Below are 17,091 nucleotides of genomic sequence, written 5' to 3' on the forward strand. Positions count from 1 at the left end.
ATGCTCAATCTTATCCTTCTAAAAAGTTAGGTAGACTAGCACAAACTCTGTTACATCTCTCTTCATATCAGGCCACCAATAATTCTGCTTGATGTCCTTATACATCTTAAACATATTGTGATATATGCTAAGTCTACTCTTGAGGCCCTCCTCCAACATTGTTCTTTTTAGCTTTGAATCTTGAGTTAGCCTAACTCTACCTTTGAACCTTAAAATCCCATCACTTTCCAACTTAAAACCAACTGCCTTCTCTGAACCAAGCAGGCCCAAGATCCTCAACAACTCTTGATCTTGCAATTACTTCACACTAATTTTCCTTAAGAATTCATTGGTTATGGTAATCAATCCACAACTAATGTCAAAATCCACAATGAGATTCAAATATCTAAATTGCTCAATTAACTCCAACTTTTTGACCATCAATGAAGATTCATGGATGGACTTCCTACTCAATGTGTTCGCCACTATATTAACCTTCCCCGGGTAATACATCAACTAAATATTGTAATCTTTCAAGAACTCTATCCACCTATTTTGCCTCATATTAAGCCCTTTTTCATCAAACAACTATTTGAGACTTTTATGATCATTGAAGACATTGAACTTAGCACTATACAAGTTATGTCTCTAAATCTTCATGGCAAATTCCACTACTATTAGCTCTAGGTCATGAGTAAAATAATTTTCTCACGCATTTTTAACTAACTTGAAGCATATGCAACCATTCTTTTCTACTACATCAATACACACCCTAACCCTTGATGAGAAGCATCACAAAACACATCAAAAAAGCTCATTAGGGTCAAGTAACACCAAAATTGGAGATGTGTTCAACCTCTTCTTTAGCTCTTGAAAACTCACCTCATAGGCATCTATCCACACAAACAATTGATCCTTCTTGGTTAATTAAGTCAATGGAATCACTATCTTAGAGAACCCTTCAATGAACCTTCGATAGTGACCCACCAACCCCACAAAGCTTTTAATCTCACGAATAGTCTGAGGTTGCTCCCATTGAAGCATTGTCTCAACCTTGGCTGAATCCACTAAAACTCCCTCAACAAAAATTATATGACCAAGAAATCTCACCTCCTCCAACCAAAACTCACATTTTGAGAGTTTAGCAAAATCAGAATATATAAGAATGTTGTTAATAAAGACAAGAAAAATTATCTAAAAATAAATTGAAAATCTTATTCATATACTCCATGAAAACCTTAGAGGCATTTATCACTTTCTCAACACCTTAACTTGTCTTGTAGAAATCAAACCATTTTTTGTCCTCGTTAGAGAAAACAAACTCCTTCTTGCTGCAATCAATCAAGACCTAGTTAGTAGACAACCAGTCCATCCTCAAAATCACATCAATTTGACTATAGGCAAACAAATAAGGTTCACCCTGTAACATCACCCAAACACCTCAATTGGGAAACCCAAACAACACTTAGAAGAAATCATGAAAGTAGAAGTAGGTGTAAATACTACAAAATCAACATCTAAATGATTTACCACTAGCTTTAGCTTCCCAATATAATAAAAAATAAAGGAGTGCATAACACTCAAATCAAACAAGATTGAGATGTCCTTACTAGTCGACTTAGCCTTCTCCTTCACTAAATCTAATGAAGTAGAAGCCTCAACATCAGTCAATGCAAAAACTTGGCCCATAGCGGTCAACCACTTCACTCTTGATGCACTCCTAGCTTATTCAACAACATAACAAGAATTCAGCACAACAACACAATGTTTTGTCATGCATTCCAACTAAGAGATCTCTTACAACACATGTGAGCAGTCTAAGTGACTTAACCTACCAAACCAAACTTTAACAATCCAAATTTTTTGGCTTGCTAACTCAACATCAAATTTGACTATCAATCCACAAAACATGATTTCTCATATTTCGCCACTTAAACTTGAAAAGTTTAGTACCTATCGTCAGGAATAATATAGCTTGGGTATGGGTCCACTACGACATTCGCATGCATTAGCGAAGTCACCTATGGGTACAACCTAATAGCTATCCTTGCCATACCATGCACCTTTCTAGTAATTAGATAAGGATTTTACCCCCTCAACTTCATACCTTAATAATAACCAAGGACTTAAAGGAGGCTCAATACTCCACTCCAAGAGACAACGTACTTAAGAAGATTTTTTCAACAATTGGGCTTATAGGGTGTTGAGAATTCCGTTGAAATACTTTTGTTAAAATTATAAGTCAGTTAAATTCTATCAACGGTCTCAAACACGTCAAGTATACCGGCCGTTCAAGTAGTAAAAAATATCGTATCCACAGGGATTAGAAGGTAAAATAAGCATTTATTGACTATTCGTGACTAAAGAATAATTCCAATTTGTAGTTTGTCATGTGAATGTGAATTAAAGATCATGACTACTGGAATGAAAGCGATAAAAATATTTGATTGTGAGTGGAAAAGGATAGAAATGGTATTGTGGTATTGTGATATTGTGGGGTCAGATTTCACCAAACGTTAACCTAACGAATCCTTAATCTCTTGTTACATGCATTGCTTAGTCAACCCATAAGTTTACTCAAACCTAATCCCTTAGAACAAGAGCCTAAGTGCGGATATTGAATATCAATTCCTTGAGTACCCAATATCTACACCCGCATTATGGGCTAGGGTTTAAGACTACTAATGGGTCAAGCTCCATTCCTAGATACATTTCCCACTAGGCATTTGTTTCAGAGCTAGTTTCAATGGTTATTTTCCAACACCCAATGGAACCTATATCATGCAAAGGAGAATCAATCCAAGGCAAGCATTAAGAATAGAAACAACACAACAATGAATGAACAACATATATATAAATCATTGAAAACGTAAGGATTACATTAGAGTATGTTGGTTACATCTAACCCCACAAAAAATGGGTGAAACCACTCAAACAATGAGGGCAATTACAAAATAGAGATGAAAGGAGAAATGAAGAAACCGAAGGAAAGACCCACACACGAACGACTCGAAGCTTCAAGAATCCCTTCCACAGCTCCTAAAACTCGCCCCTGCGTGAATGAGGGAGAAACCCTCGAAAATGCCTTCAAATACGAGCTTGGGGAGTCAGATTAGGATTTCGCGCCCGACGCATAATTCTTTGCGCCCGACGCAGGGCCTTCCAGGGAAGTTAAGCACTTCCTGCCTCAGTACACGCCCGATGCAATTCTTTTTGCGCCCGGCACAATGTCTTCCAGAGAAATTATCTATCTCGATCACGCCCGGCGCGGTCAGTCTCGCGCCCGACACGTATATTGCTTGCAAAGACGAGACACAATGTTCTTCTCAAGCCCGGCGCGTGTAATGTTGCGCCCGGCGCAACTACTCTGCTCTGCTCCTTAGCTCCTTGGATTTCCAATCCTAAGAATCTTCAATCCTCAATTCTCTAGCTCAATACCTGCACAAAAATGAGGTGTATTAAGGTATTGTTAGCTAAATTTGGGTTAGTTATATCTGCACACAAAATAAACCAAAAAGAGAACAATTATATTACAATGGTTCAGAGGATGAGTGGATTTGTTCAATAAGTATCATCCAAAAAGAAGTAAAATTGAGACTTAACAACTCCCCCAAACTTAGAACCTTGCTTGTCCTCAAGCAACAGGTAATAAATCTAGCAGATAACAAGCAATGTATGTGTGTCAATTTCTACATCCCAGTTCACTTGTATTTTCTTTTCGCAAGCATGAACCTCAGATGAACATTCAGTCACAATTATTGCAATGGAACATAACAAGGTGCAAACAAAGGTTTCAAAAGAGATCAAAGAGCTGAGAAAAGTTAATGACTATCTGTGAATGCATCCTCACTAGGAAAGTGTTTCTCTCTATGTAAACTAGTGTATCAGGGTGAATGTTTCTGTCATATCTACTACTCATGCCACATGATTCAACTTTGCTCTTCGTTTCCAAATGAAACCAGTGATAAAACAAATGCAGGCACTTATCACAAGGTCTTTATTAGGGCAAATCTGGGTTAAGTAGTAGCAATTTCATGGTTTTTCAAGGATTGAAGGTGCTAGCCTAAGAGAGCAATTGAGATTTTACAATGATATCCCTCTCCATACCCCAATACAGCAATTCAGCACATGCCCATAACCGGATCCAAGCCATTAGCCTTTATGAGATGCATATTTACACTTTTGCATCTTGATATTTTTGCTTTTGTTTTGCTTCTTTTTTTTTATTTTTTTTTTATTTTGAATGGTTGGCCACATACTTTCTTCTTCCCAAATTCCTCATTCTTCAACCCCCCCAAACTTATTTGATGTCATCAATTTGCTCTCTTAACCAAAGCAAAGGTTATGGTTAATTTTTCATGGTTTGGGACAAGTGGAAGGTGTGGTGTTTAAGCTTAGGAAGGTATGGGTCAAGTGAAAGGTGAAGATGGCTTTTTGGCTTAGATGGTTAACAAAATAAAGGGAATATGAATGCATTGATCATATAAGTGCATGACATAAGCAAACCACCAGGGAAACTCAAGCAAAGTCTATCATGTAACTTAAGCGTAGTTCACTCATCAGTATTTAGGCTCAAACCTCACCCGACTATGCATCCACAAACTATCAAACTCAGCTCAGTTCTATGATCAACATTGAAACCCGTATGCAACTAGTCATGAACTAAAGATCTAACGTGACTTGAAAATGTCTAAGGTACACACACCATAAACATCAAGCAAACTACAATCCAGAATCAACCACAAGCAAAACAAGTATCAACAAAATTCAAAACCGTGCTAAAGCAGAATATTCACAAAAAGAACCAACAGAGTAATCACCAAAAAGACTATATATAAAAACAGTTAAATACTAAAAATAAAAGATAGAAAAATAAATTGCAATAGACAAAGGTAAACTAAGGTAGGCTCCATCTGCTTCCATCTATGGGGTCTGGTCTGATAGAAAAGAATGGCACAATCCAAGAGGGGGGGTGAATTGGATTCAATGACCCTTTAAAAATTTATCAGAGTATTTTGGATCTTAATTTCAATCAAAACTTTTCTATGACAGAATTTCCAAATGAAGCACTTCTAAAGACTTGTTATGATAACATGAATGCAATATGCTTACTTGATTACAACATAATGAGATTCAACGATAATGTTCAATTACAGATTTAAACCCTCAAGATTCACACACACTTGTTAATCAAGTTTTATCTTCTTTAAAGTTCAACCAAGAAATTACACAAAGTAAAAGATAAGGTAGAAGAAGATTGCACAAGTCTTTTATACTGGTTCAGCCACTCCACATGTGACCTACATCCAGTCCTTAATCACCACCTGATTAAGATTTGTTCCACTATCTTTAAGCAAGAAGGTTTACAAGCACACACACATGCATATACTTCAACACAAAAAGATAATCACTTTCTTGACCCCAAGAAAGCACCCCTTGTAGAACCCACTACAAGAAACCTTACTACTTGAGAAACCCTTCTCAAGATTTTTCACAAAGATTCACAAAGAATAAAAGGAACGAATTCACCTGGAATTCTTGAACAAATCCTTATCTTCTTTTTTCAAGAGTATGATGATGATGATGATCTTCTCACAAGCTTTTCACAAACGTTTTCACTCTTGGATTTCACAAAGAAAACTCTCCAAGAAGTCACACAGACTCACAAAAACGTTTTTCACAAATTGATTATCAGTTCTAACTCATTGTCTGAAGTTTCTCAAAGTCCAAACTATTTATAAAAGTTTCAGACCTAGATAATCGATTATTTTAAAGAATAATAAATTATTTTGTTCTTCAGATTTCTGGAAATCAACCAAGAACAATTTAATTGATTATTTAGCTGGAAAATCGATTATTCCAGAGAGTTGTTCCTGAAATAATCGATTATTTTGGCAAATAATCGATTATTTTGGCAAATAATCGATTATTACAGCAAGGCATTCCACTTAGCCCATTTGCTGAAATAATCGATTATATTTAACAATAATCGATTATTTTGAGTTAATTCTTAAAACTTCATTTTAAGCCTCAAAATAACTCTCCAATGTTTTTAACTCATCATCATCTACTCCCTACTTGATTCAGATAAGTTTTGCTTATGCACAAAGCATACTTAGCACACACAATACAAAAATTCATTCACAACAATTTATTTCCTAAGTTCTATTACATAGCTCCATTTCAAAGCATTTCCTTGACTCTTCTTTGACTTTGTTTTTGTGTTCCAAGTTGTTGTTGTACACTTGTTGTGATCATCAAAACTCTTTAAGTCTCCAGCTTTCCTAAGCTCAACATGGTCATCATCATCTCCAAGAGCTGCTCCACCATCATCAACTCCATCAACATCAGCAGCTCCACTCCCCCAAACTTAGGAGCCTGGTCCCCAGGCCAACCAGTATACGCCTGAAAGTCCTGGTAACCAGAAGTGATTGCAGAGTGTACTCATGAAAGAACATGGTGAGCACAAAAATTATACACAGTGATGACCAAACAAATATAGCAAAAATGGAGAATATCCTTAGACCAAAATTAAGCACAACATGCATGCACACGGAAATGAACTATAACAATGCAACATAAAGCACACAAACATATAACATACAACAGAACATAAAGAAACATGATTGAAAATAGATAAATATTGGGTGTCAGGGATGTGGTGCGCCGGGCGCAACATAGATGCGTCGGGCTTCATATCAGTAAAATTCCTGAGGTTCCAAAATCTGATATCGCGCCGGGCGTGATTTAAGCGCGCCCGGCGTGGTGGGTCCAGAGACCAAAAATTGAATATGACGCCAGGCGCAGAAGAGTTACGCCCGGCATATAACTACTTACAAGGTCAAATTGCCCAAGTTTTCTTTAAGATCAGGCCTTTTTTCCACCTAGACACGGAATTGCCTCATTCCTCACATTCCAAACAAGATGTACCCTATATTTACCCACTCAAGCATGATTCTAACAATCAACATATAACACAAACTAACATATACCACAAAACAACATACAACACAAAATAGCATATAACACACAACAATTATGCATAACAAACATCAACACTGAAATCTACAACAAGAATGAGATGACAAACACATAAACAAAGTTCAGATCTCTGGGTTGCCTCCCAGGAAGCGCTTGTTTACTGTCCCGAGCCTGACGGTGACCAACTTGAAGTGCTCTGATTCTCCTTCTCCTCCTGTTGCTCTTGTTCCCCTTTGCCCCGTGTGCAACCTCATGATTGCTCAACAACGACTCAAAAGGATTGGTCAATCTAATTTGAACAGTACCTTGCATACAAGAGAAAGCTGAAGACTAGAGTACACAGGTTAGCTCCAACAATTCATTGCTAACATAAAAATAATAAAAACAATAAAAGATTAAATCACAAATAGCTATAAATACTAAATTGCCTTGCTAATCCCCGGCAACGGCGCCAAAAACTTGTTGAGAATTCCGTTGAAATACTTTTGTTAAAATTATAAGTCAGTTAAATTCTATCAACGGTCTCAAACACGGCAAGTATACCAGCCGTTCAAGTAGTAAAAAATATTGTATCCACAGGGATTAGAAGGTAAAATAAGCATTGATTGACTATTCGTGACTAAAGAATAATTCCAATTTGTAGTTTGTCATGTGAATGTGAATTAAAGATCATGACTACTGGAATGAAAGCGATAAAAATATTTGATTGTGAGTGGAAAATGATAGAAATGGTATTATGGTATTGTGATGTTGTGGGGTCAGATTTCACCAAACGTTAACCTAACGAATCCTTAATCTCTTGTTACATGCATTGCTTAGTCAACCCATAAGTTTACTCAAACCTAATCCCTTAGAGCAAGAGCCTAGGTGCGGATATTAAATATCAATTCCTTGAGTACCCAATATCTACACCCGCATTATGGGCTAGGGTTTAAGACTTGATGGAAGGTGGCTTAGTTCCATGCACGCCCTTGATCTTGGTTCAACAAGGGAGACTCCAAAATGGAGGTGATGTTGGCGGAAGCACAAATAGATGATGGTGAAGATGGTTTGCTCAAGGTAGTATCATCCAAGTGTAGGATGAGACCTAAGTAGGGTTTTGCTTTTATGGTGGAGATGGAAGGAGGTTAGCCAAAGGCAACCTAGAACTATGGAAAGGTTGGTGTTTAGGGTGGTTGAAGGTGGCGCACAAGGTGAAGGGAAGGTGTTTGGTGGAGGTGATGCTCCTTTTGGCTAGCTCACTTCACTAGGGTGGTGAAGGCCAACCAAGGAAGGCCAAGCTCACTCACTCACGGTGGTTTAGGGAGGAGGAGAAGGGAGGGGCCGTGGAGTTCCTAAGACTAAGGAGAATGACAATGAGGCAAGAATGCACACTCAATATCACTATGATCCAAAGTGTCTACAAGGAGCTAGACTAGGGGAATATATAGGAAGGCTTGCATTTAGGGTTGCATTTAGGGTGAGTGGCCGAATTTCACTAGGGAGAAATGCACCCTAAATGAAATGCCAAATGCAACCCTAGATGCTACTTGGTGGCCAAGTTTGGCATCTTTAAGGGTTTAGGTTGGCTACAACAAGGTGCATGATAAGTCCATGCATCCTTGGCCCTCCAATTGGGCCTAAGCCTACCTAACACCAAAAAAATGACCAAACAACACCACTAAGTGTGCGTCACCTCCTTAATGGATGCACCCTAGCCCAATTAAAATCCTAAGCATCTAAATTACCCCAAAATACAAGGGCAAAATGGGAAATACAAAGAAATAAACCCTAGGACTAAAATACCCCAAAATACAAGGGTAAAAATGGAATAAATCAATAAATTCTATACTACTCAAATTAGCCATAGTCATGAACCATGTGATGGGTCTCACATGAAGTGAAGTACCAAGGATGGTCCTCCATCATACCCTCCTTCTTGAGAAGGATTTGACCTCAAATCTTTAAGCTCTTCCATTCCATTGATCCTTCAAAAGAAGTGAAACCACAATTAGGGGAGTAAAAATTAAAATTTAACTATGCAATCCTTAGTACATGAGTTGTTGAATGAAAGTGCTTAGGGTAAAGGGGAGAGCCAAAGAGGCATCACCAAAATTTTATTGACCCATGCAATTCATTCACCAAATCATCTAACTTAGGATTGGGTGCCTTTTATTCAATGATGGCTTTTTAAAAAGGTGCTCATCCTCCATTGCCATCTTTCTTTGGCACCAAAGAAAAGAGGATGGCACAAGGGTTAAGGTTCACTTGAACCTAGCCCTTTTTCTTCAAAGGAAAAATTCTTTTTATCTTTTCTTTTCTTTTTGTTTTTGTTTTTGCTTTTCTCTTCATCATCTTTCTTAGCCTTTAGTTTGAGTTGGTCCTCATTCACTTGAGAGGGTGATAGAGGACACCACACAAACTTCTTACCTAAGTGTTGGAAACTTATTTTATTGGTGAGGCCATCATGGATGGTTTTCTTGTCAAATTGCCAAGGCCTCCCAAGTAAAATATGACTAGCATCCAATGGCACTATATCACATAGAATTTCATCCTTATACTTGCCAATGGAGATAGGTATATTTACTTGTTGGTTAACTACAATCCCTCCTTCCTCATTGATCCATTGTAATTTGTAAGGTTTAGGATGAGGGAGAGTAGTTAAGGCTAACTTGTTAACTAATCTAGTACTACAACAGTTACAACTAGATCCACTATCCACAATGAGAGAACAAGTGTTATCAAAAACTTTACATCTTGTGTGAAACAAGTTTTCTCTTTGGGATTGGTCTAAGTCACTAGATTGGTTACCAAGGAGCCTTCTTACCATTAATAAGTCTCCTTCACATGGGTAAGTTTCTTCCTCGGATGCTAAGACTTCTTCTTCATCACTTGAAGATGAGGAAGTAGCTTCATCAAGGCTACTATAGTGATCTTGACCTCTTAAAATCATGGTTTTCTTGGTGGGACATTGTGAAGCAATGTGCCCACGGCCAAGACACTTGAAGCACTTGATATCACTTGTCTTAGTGTCTTTGGAAGGTGCCCTTTGAGAAGTTTCTTTTTCTTTTTCTTTGGGAAAAGGTTTGGAAGAAGGACCCTCCTTCTTAAAATTCTTGGAATAAGATGGAGTGGAGTTTTTTTGAAAAGATTTTCTTTTTAATTGATGCTCCACTCTTGAACAAAGTTGAACTAATTCATTCAAATCCCTATAAGGCAAAAGTTCAACTTTGTCCCTTATTTCAAGGTTTAAACCACTTTGAAATCTAGAAATTGTGGTCCTTTCTTCTTCCCTTATCCCAGCTCTCATCATGAGTAGCTCCATAGATTGCCTATATTCTTCCACACTTGATGACCCTTGTTTCAATCTTTGGAGTTTATCCATAAGCTCACGGTCATAGTATGGAGGAATATGCCTCCTTCTCAAGGCACTACGAAGCTCATTCCAATATTGAATTGGAGGCTCATGGTTTATTCTTCTTTCCTTTTCTAGGGAAGTCCACCAATACATGGCATGCCCTTGGAAGCTAAGGGTAGCCAAAGAAACTTTTCTCTCTTCTTTCACTCCATGGCAAGAGAATAATTGTTCTACTTTCATTTCCCAATCTAGATAAGTTTCAACATTATCTTTGCCATGAAATGAGGGAAGATTGATGTTGGGTTCCCTATTGGAAGACTCCCTATTTCTATGATGCCTAGGTGGTCTTTGATAGTAACCATCATTGTGATGACTACTATAAAAGACATCACTTGGAGGGGAGGTATGGTGCCCCTCCTCTTCGTGAATAGTTGAAGGGACCAAAGCCCCTTTGCCTTTTGAAGACTTAGGAGAAGTGACTCTTGGTTTAGAACCACTAGCCTCTCCTCCCACAACTAACCTAGTTAGCAACCTTTTTATTTCTTCATTATTTCTTTCTTGCTCTTTTTCTTTTCTTCTAATTTCTTCCTCTCTTTTTATATTTTCTTCCTCTTTTCTTCTTAGGTAATCTTTCAATTGCCTAAGCTCATCCCTAACACTAGACCTAGTACTATGAGAATTATGACCATGTACACTAGAATGCTCACTCATCTTTGATCAAAAGGTTTTCACAAAATTTCACAAAGAGTTAAAAAGGTTTTCACAAAGATTGAGTGATAAAAAGGTTTTCACAAAAAAGTTTTGAAGGTGCAAGATAAGTAGAAAAGGCCTAAGTATACAAATTGAACCTTCAAGGGGAGGTGGACTACTAAGAATCACTTAATAACCAAGCCCTTTTCAAGTAAAAATCACTAAGCCCTTTTTACCTTTCTTACAAAAACAATTTTGACACTACCAAGTGTGTGTGTGCACGCACCCCTAGTAGGCAAAAATAAGCCTTCTAAACGTTTTTGGAAACAAAGGATAAAAATCCTAGACAATTATACTAGTAAAGCTATAAAGCATGCAATGGAAAGCAACTTAAAACATACACTAGTCGAGGTCCTAGTGAAGGTTTTCAAATCACCTTCTCTACACGAACTAAAAACCAAGTTGTAGAGGTTTAATAATGGCCAAATACAAACCAAATGGGGAAGAGGAATGGCCTAAAACAAAGAGGCCGAAAGCAAGAAAACAAAGTAAAAGATGAAAGCAAGAAATTTAAGTCTTCAAAACTCCTTCTCTTTGGCTCCTTCACAAATAGCAAACGTGTTAGCACCTCTCCAAAGTGTTTACTCTCCTTTTGGTTTAGTGAAAACCCTTCCAAAGGCTAGGTTGGGTTTTGGTTCACTCCTCCACTCAATCCACCAAAGGATTGCTACTTTGCTAGTTAGGTGCTTCACCTACAAGTCAATGAGAACAACCAAGAGCAAGAGTTCCAAAAATAAAAACTGAAAAAGCTAATTATGAAAGGCTAAACTCAAATTGAATAAGATGAGACAAAACAAAAGAGGTCAAAAGAAAGACAAGCAAAAATTAAGACTCAATCAACAAAAGATAGCACTCAAAAGAATAAACCTAGAATGGCACTAGAATGGGTTTGTGTTTAAGTTTCACTTGTTTAAATCTTTTAGAATTTTCGGTCCAGCCAAGGTATAAGTCCCAAAATAAGTCCAAAATGGTCAAGTTCCAACTCCAATGCTAAGGTATTTGGTCCAAATCCACAAGTCAAGCAACAAGTCCTTTTTGTCCAAGGTATATATTTTTTTGTTCTTGTTCTTTTTGGGTTCACGGCCTTTTGCTTTTAAATTGTCCTTGGGTCCAATTTTTTTTTTTATTTTCAGTCCAAATAGTTGCTTAGGTTTTGCACTTGTGGTGGCACAAAAATTAGGTCAAAAATATGTAGCATAGGATCAAGACAAGTGGCGTGAATTTAGAGGTCCTTAGGGAATATTTTGAGTGGATTTTGTTTTGTACTATTTAGGTCAAGTTGTTTAGCACAAAAAGTCCAGCACCTCTTAGATTCTTTTAGGGTTCTTGGCAAACAAAAGATAAACTTAAACAAGTGAAAATGCAAGGGTAAAGATGGGCGGTTTTTCTAGCATGTGCAAGGAGGTTCACACATGGAAAATCATGGCAACATAGAACATGCTAGAATCTATTAGCATGCATGAATGACCTAGATAGGAATTCTATATGACACGCCCACTTTAAGATGTATGCATCATGGTATTTTTCATGTTTTCATGCAAGGTGTTTGGCACATACATGGAAAATGTGTAAAACAAAATATAGGAAGTAAATTGACAAAACAATAGGTAGATTCAAAAAGAAAAATGCATGATCATGTAATACTCAACCTAGCATAGAAATATGACAACCTAACAATGGAACCTAAAACATGGAAGGTTCAAGGAAAACAAGCATGAACCACACAAAAATATATTCGGTCAAGAGAGGAGAGGAAGTGAAATGACCGAATACAAAAATAGAGCACAAGGAAGACTCAAAGGAAAGACAAGGAAAGGAAACATTTACCCTTGAAGAACCATGGCTCTAGATACCACTTGATGGAAGGTGGCTTAGTTCCATGCACGCCCTTGATCTTGGTTCAACAAGGGAGACTCCAAAATGGAGGTGATGTTGGCGGAAGCACAAATAGATGATGGTGAAGATGGTTTGCTCAAGGTAGTATCATCCAAGTGTAGGATGAGACCTAAGTAGGGTTTTGCTTTTATGGTGGAGATGGAAGGAGGTTAGCCAAAGGCAACCTAGAACTATGGAAAGGTTGGTGTTTAGGGTGGTTGAAGGTGGCGCACAAGGTGAAGGGAAGGTGTTTGGTGGAGGTGATGCTCCTTTTGGCTAGCTCACTTCACTAGGGTGGTGAAGGCCAACCAAGGAAGGCCAAGCTCACTCACTCACGGTGGTTTAGGGAGGAGGAGAAGGGAGGGGCCGTGGAGTTCCTAAGACTAAGGAGAATGACAATGAGGCAAGAATGCACACTCAATATCACTATGATCCAAAGTGTCTACAAGGAGCTAGACTAGGGGAATATATAGGAAGGCTTGCATTTAGGGTTGCATTTAGGGTGAGTGGCCGAATTTCACTAGGGAGAAATGCACCCTAAATGAAATGCCAAATGCAACCCTAGATGCTACTTGGTGGCCAAGTTTGGCATCTTTAAGGGTTTAGGTTGGCTACAACAAGGTGCATGATAAGTCCATGCATCCTTGGCCCTCCAATTGGGCCTAAGCCTACCTAACACCAAAAAAATGACCAAACAACACCACTAAGTGTGCGTCACCTCCTTAATGGATGCACCCTAGCCCAATTAAAATCCTAAGCATCTAAATTACCCCAAAATACAAGGGCAAAATGGGAAATACAAAGAAATAAACCCTAGGACTAAAATACCCCAAAATACAAGGGTAAAAATGGAATAAATCAATAAATTCTATACTACTCAAATTAGCCATAGTCATGAACCATGTGATGGGTCTCACATGAAGTGAAGTACCAAGGATGGTCCTCCATCAAGACTACTAATGGGCCAAGCTCCATTCCTAGATACATTTCCCACTAGGCATTTGTTTCAGAGCTAGTTTCAATGGTTATTTTCCAACACCCAATGGAACCTATATCATGCAAAGGAGAATCAATCTAAGGCAAGCATTAAGAATAGAAACAACACAACAATGAATGAACAACATATATATAAATCATTGAAAACGTAAGGATTACATTAGAGTATGTTGGTTACATCTAACCCCACAAAAAATGGGTGAAACCACTCAAACAATGAGGGCAATTACAAAATAGAGATGAAAGGAGAAATGAAGAAACCGAAGGAAAGACCCACACACGAACGGCTCCAAGCTCCGGGAATCCCTTATCCACAGCTCCTAAAACTCGCCCCTGTGTGAATGAGGGAGAAACTCTCGAAAATGCCTTCAAATACGAGCTTGGGGAGTCAGATTAGGGTTTCGGGCCCGGCGCATAATTCTTTGCGCCCGGCGCAGGGCCTTCCAGGGAAGTTAAGCACTTCCTGCCTCAGTACACGCCCGGTGCAATTCCTTTTGCGCCCGGCACAATGTCTTCCAGAGAAATTATCTCTCTCGATCACGCCCGGTGCGGTCAGTCTCGCGCCCGACACGTATATTGCTTGCAAAGACGAGGCACAATGTTCTTCTCAAGCCCGGCGCGTGTAATGTTGCGCCCGGCGCAGCTACTTTGCTCTGCTCCTTAGCTCCTTGGATTTCCAATCCTAAGAATCTTCAATCCTCAATTCTCTAGCTCAATACCTGCACAAAAATGAGGTGTATTAAGGTATTGTTAGCTAAATTTGGGTTAGTTATATCTGCACACAAAATAAACCAAAAAGAGAACAATTATATTGCAATGGTTCAGAGGATGAGTGGATTTGTTCAATAAGTCTCATCCAAAAAGAAGTAAAATTGAGACTTAACATAGGGTACCACAACACATATCACACAATGGAATATCTCAACTTTTAAAACAACTCCTCTCATCTAGTCCTAAGTTAATAACAGAACACAACTCAATTCATAATGCATTTACAACACAAATTCATATAACAACATGATAATTTGCATATCTCAAAACAACTCACCTCAATAACATAATTCATGTATCCTATGAACACAATTCAACTCTACAACATGCTTTCTACACATTCCCATACAATACTACACATCAACATGCTTATAAATCATCAACAACACAACATAATTAATAATGTACAATTCAAATACATTCTACATAATCACACCCAACGTGGCCTTCCCATGCTCAACACCCATGCCCAGTGTCATTGTCCCACACTCGGTGTCAATGAGGCAGAAAGATTCTAGCTCACTCATGCTTGACATGGATCCTCCCATGCCCAACGTCATTTAGGCAAAGAGCCTCTACCTGACCCACGCTAGGTGCCAAACAATTTGCACTCAATGTTGTCAAGGTAGAGAGCAGCTAACCTAATCATGCTAAGCATCATCAATCTTACGCCTAACGTCACTAATATCAAGGAAATCATGTCGGATGCCCCTAAACCCATGCTTGACATGACCAAGTCAAAGAATTCCCTTCTAACTCATGTTCGATGTTACCTATTTCTCCTTCGATGTTAGCGAGGTAAAAAGCCTCTGACCTACATCACACCTGATTCCATGAAGCTATTCTCGATGCAATGACGATTTCTACACTTGGTAGAATCACAATTTGGCTTCCATCACCTGAAACTCAGTCCAAAATGATTTATAAATGAAATTTCTAAATTATTCTTGGCTAAATATCACTTTTAGTCCTTTTATTTTTTTTAACCCATAACTTTGGTCCCTTTATTTTAAAATAGAGACATTTAGCTCTCCAATTTTAAAAAATACAAAATTTTGGTCCTTCAACCAAATTAATATTTTTTTAATCATTCAATTTTAGTATTTACTCGTACTTAAGTGATGTAATATTTAGTGACATGACATTCGAAGATAAAAAATATAAAAAAAAATTAATGCAAATAAGATTTATTTATAAGAAACGTATCAATCATTTGTTAAAATAAATACAAAATAGAGATATTTTTTATGTTAATTTTTGATTTTTATCTTCACATGTCAACTCACTAAATATCATATTACTTAAATAACAACAAGCTATCAAACAATGTTCAAATTTAACAACCAATCAATATCAAATTGGCTAAAGGACCAAAATTGCGTATTTTAATAAATAGGAGGACTAAATGTCCTTATTTTTAAATATGAAGACAAAAATTACATGTTGACAAAAATAGAAAGACTAAAAGTGCTATTTAACCATGATTTTTTTTTAATTCAAATGTACATTTAACTATCATGACAATGTATAAAAGTTAAAAATCAACCCATATATATATATATATATATATATATATATATATATATATATATATATATATATATATATATATATATATATATATATATATATATATATATATATATATATATATATATATATATATATATATATATATATATATATATATATATATATATATTAAACATGGACAACTATCTAGCATGTAAGTGTTTTTAGAAAGTAATGTTCATCGAAAACGATTTTAGGAATTATTATTACTTCTTATCTAATTTAATTTTTTATTTATCATATTTTTTATTAATTAAATTTTAATATCCAATTTATTAAAAGCATAATTAACACATAAACTATATTTTTATATCATCAATTAATCAAAGACATACATCAATTTCACAAAAATCTCTTGATTTAATCCATCTTCATTATACTCTATAAATTAAGGGTTTCCTACATAAATTATGAGATCTCATAGATTCACAATATCACGTGCACAAAATCAAACAAGCATCCAAAACCATTCATATGTCATCAAGATCAATAATTCAATATAGATAGACAATTTTCTCTTTCAAACAACCAATCAAAGGGCTCCCAAGGTCCCATTATAGAGCAAAACCTGGCCCAAATGTTTATGTGATTTTCTCATACTAAACAAGGACTCCCAAGGTTCCCCTGTAGAACAACAAAATCACAACAAAGGAATTGGAGACCAATCTCATTATCCAAACAGTTATCCTTACACTTAGGGCAAGATAACTCATTCCCCTTACCTTGATAAACACCATATGAAGGACAATGAAATTTGGGATGCGCTTTGACAAGCTTTATGTTCTCCTCTAGAGTTTCTTGAGTTTCAGAGAGAAAGGAGAAAAGCATGA

Source organism: Cajanus cajan, chromosome 9 (assembly GCF_000230855.2).
Source record: "Cajanus cajan strain Asha chromosome 9, NIPB_CcT2T_4, whole genome shotgun sequence".
Classification (NCBI taxonomy): domain Eukaryota; kingdom Viridiplantae; phylum Streptophyta; class Magnoliopsida; order Fabales; family Fabaceae; genus Cajanus; species Cajanus cajan.